General features: G+C 39.6%; 1 long non-coding RNA gene across 1 annotated transcript; it reads left to right on the forward strand.

Annotated features, from left to right (window-relative positions):
* The first annotated feature begins 6714 nt into the window (after positions 1–6714).
* On the forward strand, positions 6715–13892 carry LOC124071236. The gene is made up of 2 exons (XR_006845307.1): positions 6715–6813; positions 12353–13892. It is a non-coding gene; the product is annotated as an uncharacterized LOC124071236 (long non-coding RNA).
* The last annotated feature ends 434 nt before the right edge of the window (positions 13893–14326 follow it).

Consider the following 14326-nt stretch of genomic DNA (forward strand, 5'->3'; position numbering starts at 1 on the left):
AAGCTCTCTTTCCTGACTGCCGTTCCCTCACGCAGATCTTGGACCTGGACCTGATCCCCTTATGGATCATCGCTCACTTATGTTTTTTTAATCTACACAAATCTGTATTGTGACAACAAAATGTATACATTCTGATTTGTTCGCTACTCTCCTTTGTGTGGCGGCTTCCTTCTTTAAGTCATCATGGCGGAGAGGAGGTCATATGGCACACCTGCTGCTTAACAACACTTCAAGTTGCTCAGTTGTGCTTCTGCATCCACATTCTTCAAATATATTTTGTCAGATATTTTGTCACTGTAACCGCTATTTTGTTGGTCTTTTTCTGTACACATGGAACATCTATCGCATGTTTGTTCATTCAGGGACAGGGGCGAGGGATTACTCTTCTCTATCTCTTGTTCTCTTTCCTTTTTTTCCTGTTAAAAGGTTTTTTTTTTCCCTGACTCAAGTTGTCTGAATACAGAGGGTGTTGTACAGATTGCAAATTCCCCTGAGGAATTGAGAATTTGGGGCCATATAATATAAAACGGACTTGGCTTGACAATACTGGATCAATTAGCAGCAAAAACGAGGCTTTCAGCTGCTGGTTTCCTTTAAATATTCTGAAATATTCATTCCTCTAGAGATAAATTAGATTAAAAGAAACTAATAAATGCAGATTGTTCCAACTGAGGTATGAGTCATACTGAAAAGTGAAGACTATGAAAATCAGGTGAATCAAATGCAATTACCTTCACCATCACCACATCTCAACCAGCTGAGCACGTATATGCACGATTCTGGGGTGATGGGACATCTCATGGATTAATGATGTTTGTCCTTCCAGTGGGGTTTTAGACACTTGGAAATATATGCTAAGAAGCAGAGTTTGTATGATGATTTTTTTTTTTGCATTACTTGCTAAAACAACCAGAACAAAACGCCATGCTGTGCCACAATTTACCTTTGGAGTGTGATCGATGGGAGGCATAAGCACAAATACCTGTAATACATAGCGTGACAAATTGTTCTGTGTCTTATGATTGCAACTGCCACGGCTGTTCATCCACCTCTCCCCGCTCAAGGTACAGTCGGGTTTCCAGTAATTGGACAAAATATCAGTAGGTGGGAAAACAACCTGCGTACAGCTGAACAAAATGTCACTTTACTGGTGCAAAGTACATGCTGTCTTCTCTTTGATGGATGTTTTCCTCTGTAATTGTTGAACATATAAATGTGGAACGGCGAGTTTGCAAACTGACACTGATTTGAACTACAAACAAACTGCGACTAAGCTAAGATAAATAAGCAAAGTCTTTGAATGAACTAATTCACTGCTTGAAAGTCTGTAGGTGCAATAAAGAGAGGAAAATTAACAGTAAACATCAAACTGATTTGCATGAACAGGGTTGTGGTCAGAGGATTAATAAGCTTTAATCATTGAAAATTCACACAAACAATTTGACAACATTAATCTTTCCCGAGAGATATTGTCACCCTGCATAATCCACAGCACACAGGGACTATTTCTTCACATAAAAGTAGTTCTTGTGAACACTTATTATTTAGAATGACAGTACTTTTTTAAGCAGCTCTGTGATGGTGATATTTAACAGGTGTAATGTGATGAATACAATGACTCCTGTCCCATTGTCTGCTACAGAAAACAGTACTTCTTGTACTAAGGTGTAGGTAAAAATCAAATATCTCATAATCTGTGCAAATAAATCCCAAACTATCTGCATGGCTACCAGACTCAGTGAGAAAATGTGTTTTTTCCTCTCCTTTTTTTGTAATAAAAGCCATAATTGACTGGAGGTGTCATTCCTCACCTGTCCACCAGGCTCCCTCTGTGTTTTCCCACCTCAGCACACCTGTCGCTGGTTATTCCCTCATCAGCCCTTGTGATTTGCTGCCAGCCTCACCAGCTGCACCACATTTTGCCATTAGTGTGTCTGTGTGTGTATATATATAGCTGACATTTTACCTGCTGGCTTTTGTCAGGTTGTTGACTGCCATGTTGCTTTTATTTTATTTTTTTTATTTTCCCTGTCTACCATCCACCAAACTCCCTCCCTTCTTTCTGCCTGTGTGCTTCTACTGGCTGTTTCGTTAGAGATATTGCCAAAATCCTCAGTCTCCAACCTCTTTTCTTTTCTTCTGCCCTATGAGCCAAAGAAATGGTCCACAACATCCTAAACTGTATTAAAACCACTCAAATTGTTGGGAGCATGACAACTGGGCAAGATGTTGATCTGAAGCAAAAATAGTGGGCCCTATATTAACTCCTTATGCTGTGCCCATCTAGGAGCTCAGTGTTTTCAGTCAGTGCATGTGACTCAGTCTCTCTGTGCACCTGAAGTCTCTTCAAGATGAGCCAGTAGATAACTGTCTTAAGCCTCTATCTTCATAACCTCTAATCTGATCACAGAGAGATGACTGTGACAACTCCCCCTTGTTTGTTTTGCTTATCTGCAGGATTAGCTACAGCTGCTAGGAAAGTTTCCATTAGCAGGTAGTGAGAGGAAGAGGGGTTCAGGCTTTTAAAGTGAGATCTGCATAGATGACTGCCTTTTAGCTAATCAAACATTCATGAATGAACTGAAGGATTTCACATTGCCTTGCATGCATTGCATTGCCATGTCTCGCTTGATGGTTAAACATAAAGTTAGTCACATGGAGATGTTGCATGTGCAGCCTCGCTAAACAAAATGAAATATGTAGTCTTTTAAAGTATGACTTTAAAAGCTTTCTCACAAATATTTTCATATCACTCGCTCAAATGATTATACACTATATGGGCAAACGTATTCAGACACACCTATTTATGGGGCTGTTTTTCTGGGGTTGGGCTCGGCCCGGATTTCGGAAGGGAAATCCTAATGCTTCAGCTTACCAAGACATTTTGGACAATGCTATGCTTTCAACTTTGTGGCAACAGTTTGGGAAAGGTCTTTTTCTATGCCAGCGTGACTGTGCCCCAGCACACAAGGCAAAACTCCATAAAGATATGGCTGTATGAGTTTGGTGTGGAAGAACTTGACTGGCCCTCACAGAGCCTTGACCTCAACCCCATCCAACACCTTTGGGATGAAATCAAATGGAGATTGTGAGCCAGGTCTTTTGTCCAAAATCAATGCCTGACCTCACAAATGCTCTACTGCATGAATGGGCAAAGATTCTCACAGAAACACTCCAAAATCTTGTGAAAACACTTCCCAAAAGAGGGGAAGTTGTTATAGGTGCAAAGCTGTATCTAGAATGCAAGTCCCTATAGGTGTAATGGTCAAGTGTCCCAATACTGTTGTCCATATACTGTATTTCAAGTCAAGAACAAAGGAACAAGTAGTAAACATAGACAACAGCAGCATGTAAGCGAAAGCCTATTCCCTGAAAAACAAAAACAAAAGAACATGGACCAAGAAAACAGCAGTGGAAATCAAACAAGAGAATTGTGTTACCGTTGTAATGCCAAAATCATAAATCACGAATTGGTTAAATCATTACAACTAATCGTTATGAAGACAATCATACTCCAGCCATTTGGACTTTCTGAGCCTGATCAAATTACACAAATGAGATCCATGAGATGGATTTAAAGATATCTTAAAACAATGCAATGTGGTCCATAAGGACACTGTCATCTGTATACTGTGCAGACATCCCTATGCACTGCATTTGTTTTTTCATAAAGGCTTCACGAAAGGAGGGCTGAACATAAAAGGGACCCACGGTGTCTGCATATCCAGCACATGTATAACTCTCATTATGCTAGCATGTGTTTTACAGTGATTTGTTTAGGAAATGCATTATCCTGCTATGAAATCAGAGTCAGAAGATGGGGTGATGTTTCTTTCAGCTGCTTTGCTCGCATCTCTCCATGTTTCCAGCTGGGAGCTAAGTGGAGACACGGCTAATTACCCTGTTTACATTAAAAACGTAATTACACCCCTATGGGTAGTTACATGTTGAGTTTGCAGTACATACTGAATGTGAGGAAGAGGGGTAGAGGGTGTGGAAGCTCTTTCCCCTGTGATTGTGTGTGGATTCATCATAGGTACAAGTGAAGTGTTATTGGGAAGATCTTGAAGCTTACAAAGCAGGTTAATATTTAATTAAGCATTCAAACACGCTTTGAATGTTGGCGTTCAAGGAGGATTAATAGGAGAAAAAAAAATAAAAGAGGCGTTTGAAAAGGCAAACATAATAGAACATGTCTGCCTTGCTGCTGAGCTTCCAATACCTGGTATCTGACTTAGAATAAAACAACGCAGCTTGAAGCTCATAAATCTCTCCTACAGGGACATGGCTAATTGCAGATGCACCACATGTCTGAGGCACTGTTTATTGAGCCAGATTATCAGTCTATGGTGGCGAGGCAACAATGCTGCAGACCCTGTTCCTTAACACACAACCTCTAGAGATGGTGTTTGCTGAAAATTTTACAATCTTGAATGAAATTAGATTTTAAAGAAATAAGAAAAGGAGAATTCCTATATTAAATGGGGGATTGGAGAGTAGTAGCTGCCAGGGTGGAGGTATAATGTTTAAAAATGGTCTTTTCTTCCTTCTGCTGTTATATCAACCTGCTGAAAGACCCACACACTTCTAGCATGTGAGTGCACATATTCAATCACACACAAAGTCATCCACTAACAAATCATTCTCTTAAAATGCTGCAATTATTCCAGCTTAGCCATGTCTGTTTTTTATATTGTTTCAGTATTATAGCCTCGAGTCTCCATTTTGTCTGCTGAAGTGATACTGAATTTCACAGAATCACACAGGAAGAGATAAAAAAGCAATAGTTATAGCAAATATACTAAAGGCAAAAGCCCAGTCGAAAACCATACATACATAAGGTTTCAAATTGCTCTTCCTCTTCTCAGTCACATTAGTAGAAAACAGAGGAACAACGTTTAATTGTCCCTGTAGGGAACCCCGTGTTGCTGCACATGCTTACAGTTACAGCACTCATGTGACATATGTAAGTGACATATTATTGAAAAGCTGTTTGTGCTAAAACATTGCGCAATTCAGCAAGAGAGAGAGAGAGAGAGGGAGATGGAGAGGCAGGGAGGGAAAGCAAGATAGATAAGACACATCCTGTTAAAGCACAAATGTCTTGTTGCACTTTTCTTTGTGCCCTAAAAATTGATTTTGACTTTCCATCATGCAGACTGTCCTAGTATTGTTGGAAAATGGAAAATGCAGCTTTGTTGGACACACTTGAGTATCCTTTTTGGAAAGTAATTTTACCAAGGGGCAACCACATATGGCTGAGTGCAAAGGTGCTTTAAATATAAAAGCAGGGTGGACATTTTTCACCCTTAAAAGCACTGTTGTTGTTTTTATGAGCTGCTTGCCCATGCACGTTATTTGGATCTCACATGCATGAATACACGCATGAAACCGCAGTGTGTTCTTATATGGCGTGATCCACAATTTGACAGACACACACGCATGCACACACACACACACGCATGCACATACAGTGGTAATGCAGTCTGAGAGATAGTAGCCTTATTTCGGTGTAAAAGGGTATCAATGTATGAATTAATGTATAAAATGCATGTTTAAACGTGTTCAGAAAATGCTTTGCAACATGTTTGCAAATTTGGTGAGATGCATTCATGTTGGCAACTAAGGGTGCTCTGATTGTTTGGCCACTGATTGGCTGAAATCTGGAATAAATAATTTGATCAGCAGTCTCTATAAAGGCAGATCAGAGGAGCCAATCTATAAGCACATTCCACCTTTGCTACACCCTTACACAAAGTTTCATCAAAATCGGGCCATCTGTTTTTCCCCAATCCAGCTGACAAACTAACAAACCCACAAACAGGACCAAAAACTTGACATCCTTTGTGGAGGTGACGTGTCCACTGAGCCCATCTGTCCCATGACGATCCTCAATGTTTTCAGGTCATAGAGGCTCTGCTGTCACAGCTTTAAACAAATGGCCAGAAAGAGGAGAATGGTCCACACACAGCTTATTAAAGATAGAAGCTCATAAGCAAATGTGAAAATCACAGCCTGACCATCCATTGTGAACATTTAGCATTTTGCCAAACCCAGCATTACCTGTAAAGTAATGTAACATATATGAAAAAAATGAGAGAGTAAATGTAATCTGTGGCTTAAAACCCTGAAAGAGGGGTTTTTTGTTTTGTGTGACGCTTGCTTGCAGCTAACTCACTCGTGGAGGCTTCTGTTCCTATATCAAACTTTGCTGTGACACTTTGATTTTCTTGTCGATTACAAGGCAGTGAACAGCAGCTATGAACTTCAGAATGGCCATCTGGAAACCTGAGAGTGACAGAGAATGTTTTTCTGGAGTGATTTTCTCATGTCACGCCTACATCCATCCAAGTTCATTTCAAGAGAGGCATTGCCACGCAAATATCCCTGCATATCACTGATGACGGATTGTTCAGCACATTGTTGACAAGTTTTTGGAATGTGGCTTTAAATCATTCATGCTTGCTAATATCACAATGAAACTTATAAAGGAGAAACTCCTATAAAGGAGCTTATACCTAGATAATCCCTATTTAATGCATGTTCAGTTATAGCATGCTGTTTAATTGTCATAGTGCAATAAAACAATAGGAACTGTCTGTCCAGACATGATTAAATCCTGTAACGGGCCAATGAACATTCATCTTGTTGCCACCTCCTCCTCTTCCAGACTTCTTGGCAGGAGTGCTTGTGCAGAAAAAGGCTGATATACTCTTTTCTGTGTCTTTTGCAGGCGTTATGGATGCCACTATATTTGACAAGTGTTCAGAGGGTGAAGTTCACCAGTGGTGGGCGAGCAGGGCAAGACTAAGTGTATGAAGCTGCATATTTACTGTCACTTTTTCAACTCAACCACCACTTTACCTCCATTAGACTGTGACCACTTCGCTGCTCTTTTCCTTTTTCCATTCTTTCCAATATGTTATTGTCTTGATGTTTCATAAAACTCTACCTCTGTGACACTTGCCATGATTATCAGTCTTACACAATATGCTGCTATTATTAATGAAGAATACAATGAAGAAGCACAGTAGTTTATTTGACCCTGAACTCTTATACCGTCTTATGCCACAGTGTAATGGAATTTAACATATTGTGATATGGTTTCTTGTAATAACTAAATGTAACAACATTGGCCACCTGTTTCGCCTACTGGCATGGTACAATAGTGATACTGACATCTGTATCAGGCAGGCATAAAAGTATGACTCAAGATAACTTACCTGGGATTTGCGAGATTAGAAATGCAACGTTTTCTATGAACGCAATTTGGGATTTTGTTTAATAAACAAATCTCTTTCCATGCATACACTGTATAGACAAAACAATTGGGATCCCTGACCATTACATCGCATTCTTAACACATAGACATTAAAATGAAGGTGGTCTTCCCCTATCCAACTACAACAGCTTCCCCTCTTTTGGGAAGGCTTTACACAAGACTTTGAAGTGTCTCTGAGAATTTTTGTCCATTCATGCAGTAGAGCATTTGTGAGGTCAGACACTGATGTTGGACCAAAAGGCCTGGCTCAAAATCACCGTTCCAGTTCATCGCAAAGGTGTCGGATGGGGTTGAGGTCAGGGCTCTGTGTGGTCCAGTCAGGTTCTTCCACACCAAACTCATCCAACCATGTCTTTATGGACTTTGTTTTGTGCACTGGAGCACAGTCATGCTGGAATAAAAAAGGGCCTTCATGTTGGCACAAAGTTGAAAGCATAGAATTGTCCAAAATGCCTTGGTATGCTGAAGCATTAAGATTTCCCTTCACTGGAAGTAAGGGGCCGAGGCCAGCTTCTGAAAAACAGCCCCATCCCAATACTTTTGATATATACTGTAGCATGTATTTCAATGCCATTGTGTAGAAACAAGCTTTGGAACTCTCACGTCCCCATGTACTTCCACAGGCAGATATTTAAGTCATTTTATGGTCACACGCTCCATTCAGACTCCACTCATGCATGTCCACAACTGTCTCTGGCAACACGTGGTCCTTGCTTGTATACCTCCGCCTGTTTTTAGCAATGTGACTCCCTCCATCTACCCAGCCTCCTCCTCCCTTATCAGCATTCAGCTGTAAGCTGTGAATTTTGTTTCTTTTAATGTGTTCATGTTCATCAAAATGTTGTGTATCTAAGGCTCTGCCGGGGGCCAGCATCAATGTCTGTGCCAAGCTTGCTGAAGTGCAGAGCCACAGCACCAAATCAAATGCAAATTTTTGCTGTGATAAATGGTTAAAACCTTGACATGGATGTCCTGACTGAAATGTTTATTTATCATTTTTTCTGATATTTCAGTGCTTGAAATCCTTACAAACTTGATTTTGACAGCAAGCATCCATATTCATCAAGGCTCAAACACATCAAAAAGAGGCAAAATAAATGTGTTCCATAAAAGGCCTATCAAAATTGAGGTTAAAAAAAAGAAAAAGAAAAAGTGAGTGTAGATTTGCATGTGCTTTAACAGTGGCATTTACCCTTTAACAGCACCAGCCTTTTTAATCTTCTGTAAGTAGCATCTTTTTTTTTTTCCTTTTTGAAAATTTGCCTTCTTTGTAATAACGTAACCAAGATCCTCTGTGGCCATTTTGTCTTCAATCTAATTAGAATCAGTCTCTCCTCACTTCTTCGCCTTCTCATTTATCCCGAACCTTCCGCTAATGAGTTGAGTTTAATCAGGCATTCCATTTCACTTAGAAACCAATAAATGTTGAGCTCATTCACAAGTGAGTTTTCATTTAAAAAAAAGAAAGAAAAGAATAAAAAATTCTCGCGCTGTCTGTCTGAAAATACAGCCGTTCTCTTTGCGCCCGCTCAAGAGTCACAGAAGATTATTTTAACACAAAGAACTCTTCTCGCAGCTCGTTTCTGAAGCATGGACATAATTGGAGGGAAGGTTATCACTCTGTGGAAGGCGAGCTGAAAGAGGTGTTTCGCTGAGGAATAATAACATATTTCATTATGGATAGTCTGGTAGTCAGGGTGTTCAGGGGAATACTGACTTATTGTGTTGTCTTAAGATTACGGGAAGACATTGTTCAGTTCTGAGGACAAAAGAGCCAGAGAGGAAACACGTACTGTATGATGTGTGTAATAACAGATCCATCAAACGATGACTTCATTTATGGCTCTGTTATGTCTCCATATAAAACTGACTCAGAAGATGACATGCTGTGAGTAGGCTGCTTCAGTCAGTGACACACCTCCATGTGCCACAGAGAGGTAAGGACTTAGAAACACACATACTGTATCAGCAGTCAGTGTGGTCAATCAAATACAGTACTGCAACGAAACTGGATCCACACTTCTGTATTCGTAGACAAGACACGTGCCAGCAATTAAGCTTTACTGTTTACATCTATTTTCAGAAAACATTCAACTCCCAGTTTGTAATCTAAACTGAGCTAAGTCATGATCTTAATAACAGCCAACAGCTCAATTTCAAGTTGGAAGTTGTAAAGCATTTGGACATTTTTAGATATTCCACTTAACATCAAGTGATTAGTGAGTCCAGGGTTTCAGGTGACACTTGTATCAGCTGAGTTATTCAGTGTCTGGGTTACAGCTGAGCAGAGGGTTGAGTACATTGTTAGGATAAGTGTTATGGACTACAATAAAAAGTGCAGAAGTGCAGTCAGGCTTTGGGTTTTCATAGTTTAAAGTGAGACACTAAATGCAGTGCCTGGATTTATCCACATGTTTATTTGATGTGTAACATCAAATTAAAATGGCAGTTCCAATTTTTGTTCATCTGAACACCAGGATATTTCAGGGTTTTTTGTTCAAGTCATTTCATGGAAAATTAACTGCCTTATATCATCATAACTTGTATAGTACAAAAGAAAATGGGATTCACTTTTCACTTGTACCAAACTGCACAGCTCACACAATTGGTTTTACTCTGCAGTCTCTTTGAATTGTCCAGTCTCAGTTGCCAGAGGAAGAACATCTGTGCAACTTGAATCTTTGGCTTGTCCCCAACCTGGTTTAGTCCCCCTGTTGTCTGATGTTTCCCTTTCTGACTTTACAAATGAAACCTTTTTGACAACTACACCACAAGATAATTGAGATCTAATAATCTCTATTTTTAAGCTTTCTCATATCCCTCTAATTTGAAGTATTAAGTTTTAATTTAAAGCTGGTACTGAGCAAGAGAACACAGAAGAAAGGACAAATATTCGAAGTCGTCACCACAAGGTCAGCTTTGGAAGAATACATTTCTACTGTAACGTTCACTTCCAATCTGGACAAAGATCAATCTGGGAACCTGCAGCTCTCTGGGACAAGGTCAGAACAAGCAGGGTGGGGATCACATTAAAGTCAATACAAGTGTCCAGGCAGTTACTGCAGGTTATTGTACAATCCACAACAGCTTTTCCACTTGGTGGTGTAGATGTAAAATTTGCAGGAGGAAATGCACGATTATTGTGCCTTTAAATCATGTATAGATAATTCTCATATAAAGACAATTTTGATACAGTTTGAACTTGGGTCGATACGAAAGCTAAAACATGAAAATTTCTTTGTCAGCCGTTCCACCCTGTTCATATGGTTTATAGGGTTATCTCATAGTGACTGTACTGCTCATTCACTTGTATGCCATGGAAAAAACAAACCAAAAAAGCAAACAAACAATTGACTCGGATCGAAACTTCATCCTATCATGTCTATATCCAGATCAGAAGTATTGAAAATAGCACCTAAAAAGCTAGTTTGGAACAAGTCAGCTGCAGTACAGTAAAGTAAATTTCTTCCAAATAAAGTGCTCCTCTGGATCGAAGGTTGCTGGATAGAAGGCTGGTCCTCTGTATTCATTTGGTGGCATGTTGTAAAACCAGTTCCACTCTAATATGGACACTTGTGAAAGAGCATACGGTAAAACTGAGAAAAGGTTAGCTATTCTCCTCACTACACTGCCATATGATATAGTCTTTGACTTGGAATTTGAACTTTCTATTAAGTTTCGGATGTCAAGGTGGATCCTTATTCTTGAGGGACAGGAACTGTGACATCCCTCCCGCTGTCCAGAGAGCTGTCCTTGTCAAGCTGTCCTTGTCAAGCTTGGCACACAACTGGCTGACAGTTGAGGGTCGTCAGTTCATCTAGTTCATCTGGGCTCCCAGGCTATAAAATCTAACCCATATGTTGTTAGTCCTGCCTTTCTTCCTTCGGCTGACATCTGCCCTGCATCATCTTCTTTTCCTTGCACAACTTCAACACCTCCACAGAACACAACTCAGACATCCCTGTTTTAACTGCTGAAGTTTCTGATATGAAGTTTCAAGGGAAAATGTGAACAGGCTCTTCCAGTTGGCCTACCGCAAATCATTTTGTCTAAATCTGACCCACTGACAGCCATTAAATAAAACTATATAGAAACGTCCAGTTTTATCCAAAGATATTGTTTGCTTATGGAGGTCATAGAGGCATCAGTTTTATGTATCTTTAATAAATCTAATAAATTGTGTGAATTTACTTGTTGGCTGTGACACAAAGATTGCACACTTTGTCTGGGGTGCGAGAAAAGTATTGTTGCATTACAGCCTAAAATGTGATTGGCTTGTTCCAAATTTAATCCAATAAAATGAAATGTGATTTCTTTTCAAATCTTTGGCGCATGGAAAAAAAATGCTACTTGTTTTGACGTTGGGGATGCTGGGGGATGCAAGAAAACTTGTTCCAGATAACCTGGACTGATCTGAACATGGCAGCAGGTCAGAAATGTATTTTTAAATCAATTCTTTGATTGTGAAATGCACACAGGAAGCCAATTTGCAGGAGACACCATTACAATAGCGGAGCCAAGGGAAGATAAAAGCATGGACAAGTTTTTCCAAATCCTGCTGAGATGTGCGTTCTTTAATTTGTGATGGATGATAAAATGCTGGTGTCTTTGTCTTAATGTGGAGTCCCAAAGAGGCGGTTTAGTTGCTTTACATCTGTGAAATATCTTGTTACAACGTTTTGTATTTTAGAGCAAAAGTGGCTTAGAGAGCTCATTAGGTTACCTGCTCTAAAGCCAAAAGAACAATATTCAAACACAAGACAATCATTTCATAAGTGTGTGTGTGTGTGTGTGGTGTGTCTCTCTCTCTCTCTCTCTCTGTGTGTGTGTCTGTGTGTGTGTGCTAAATAGCCATAAGATAGAGGGGTTATGGAGACTGCCAGGCAGAACTAGGACACACATGCAATGTAGGTTAGCATTTATGAGGGAACAGCACTATCTGTCTGGGACAATTCACCAGAGACAATATGCGTGTGCATGCATGGATTTATATGTGTGTGTGTGTAACCTAAAGAATAATATCTAAGACCCATGTTTATATGCGTGTGTGTATGTGTGTCTCCTACCCAGAAGTCCTAAGAGAAAACAGGTTCCCTGGCCTGTGGAGTAAGTTAGCTGTCGGCAGTAAATAGCTGCCTGTGTGGTACTGGGCCACTGGGCAGGCAGAAATAACGAGGACTGAAGATCGAGCCAGCTGGAGCTTCACTTCACACAGCATGACTCTGCTCGACTTTCTAATGGCCAGCGTTTTGTTATGTGTAAGAAAACTTGGGTCAGTTTTCTGTCAGTTGTCTCTCAGGCCTAAAGTAGAGGAATCTTTATTAGTACCAAAAGTGCTGATCTGGAAATGAAGGCCTGGGCAAGAGGATGTTACACAACATGCACATGGTTCAGCAGTCGACATATGGGAACAGACCGGAGCCTCATCAGATCAGGGATTATTTTAATGTCAGCAGATAAAATATTGCAGTTGGTTATCCAATAAAATAATGTAGTGCAATCACAAAAAGGCTAAATTGGCATTATGATAAATGTTCTTTGCTAATTTAAGCTGATAAACACAATAATTCAGAATTATAGCAATTCAAACTGAGAAATGTTGCATAAGTGATCTTGACTATTGTGACAGAGCTTAGTGCTAAGTAAACATCTTCATGCGCATGTGTGCATTTATGGATGTGTGTGTGTGTGTGTATTTTGATGTTTGCTGCACTGACGTGTGTTTGCAGAACAAATGGCTTAGTGGAGTACAAGCATGGCCAGTTGTATTTGTCTGCTGCAAGCCCCCCTTCCAATCTGGTATCACCAGAGCACATTGTCTGAGTCACCCAAGTGTGTTTGCATGTGTGTGTGAGACTTAAGCTGGAACTTATTGTGAATTGTAAGAAATTGGTCAAAAAGCAAATGCACCATGTTTCTCTGAGCTCTTTTTTTTTTAAAAAAATTTTGAACAACAGCCATGCAGCAGTCATGTAGCATGAAGTGATTGTGGCGAAGCTGGATGTGGTTATTGGATGCCGTAATATACTGCCTGCGGTGAGGCCAAATATTACATCAGGCTGAAGTGCTTAAACAACAAAGACCGTTACAGAACAGAGAACAACTATTTTTACTCAGACCAGAAACATCCATTTAATCCTGGACAGAGAAAGAAGAAAAATCAGGTTAAAAAACTTTAAAGAGCATATATACTGATTCTACGTCACAGGGATGTCGTTGTGTTGGTGGAAACAACAGAAACAAATATATTACCCTGTATGTGGACCATCACTTAAAGAAAAAAAGGGGGAAAAAACTATAAAAATACAATAATATGTTCTTCAAATCAGTGACCCCTGAAATCCAATGATGCGTACAATAAATGTTCAAACGCGCAGCCCAGCAGCTTACGCAACAGTCCATATGTGTGGAAGTAATCAATCAGTCAATCAATTGTTCTGCAGAGCTGATGGGACTTGATGTGTCCAGTGATAATTCTCTTCACATTTTGTTTTGTTTTTTTTTTTATTGTGTCTTTTATCCCCTGATGATAATAAAAAATATTAAATGTAGCCGTTTTAAACAGACAACAGCTCCTCGTTAAACTTATGCACACCTGGCAGAATTCAAACACACTGAATGTGATTCGTCTGTTTATTTCAGAACTAGTTGCTCACCTCGCTGCTATGCAAGTTCGACTGAAATTATTCTCTTTCTTTGTTTTGTAAAAAAAAAAAAAAAGATCACGAAAGCTAATGAGTTGCCAGAAAAACTCAGGTTAAGTGAAGATTTGTTTTTTCTTCCAAAACTTGTGCATTGTATTTTATTAAGATGGTGATAATTTCAAACATTTTTTTTCTTTTTTAGCCATTCTTCACTGTCACCTATGGAAACTCACACAACCAAGATAGAAATTAAAATGCTGCAAAATTATAGCCAAGCATAAGACCGCATTATTCCTGCTCAAAATCACATTTTGTTAACGCATCAGTTGTTGAAAAAAGGCCCTTTAAAGTAGTCGTAATTGTTTTGCTCCACCACTAAACCATATATATATACATATAT

The sequence above is a fragment of the Scatophagus argus genome, chromosome 14 (genome assembly GCF_020382885.2).
Source record: "Scatophagus argus isolate fScaArg1 chromosome 14, fScaArg1.pri, whole genome shotgun sequence".
Taxonomy (NCBI): domain Eukaryota; kingdom Metazoa; phylum Chordata; class Actinopteri; family Scatophagidae; genus Scatophagus; species Scatophagus argus.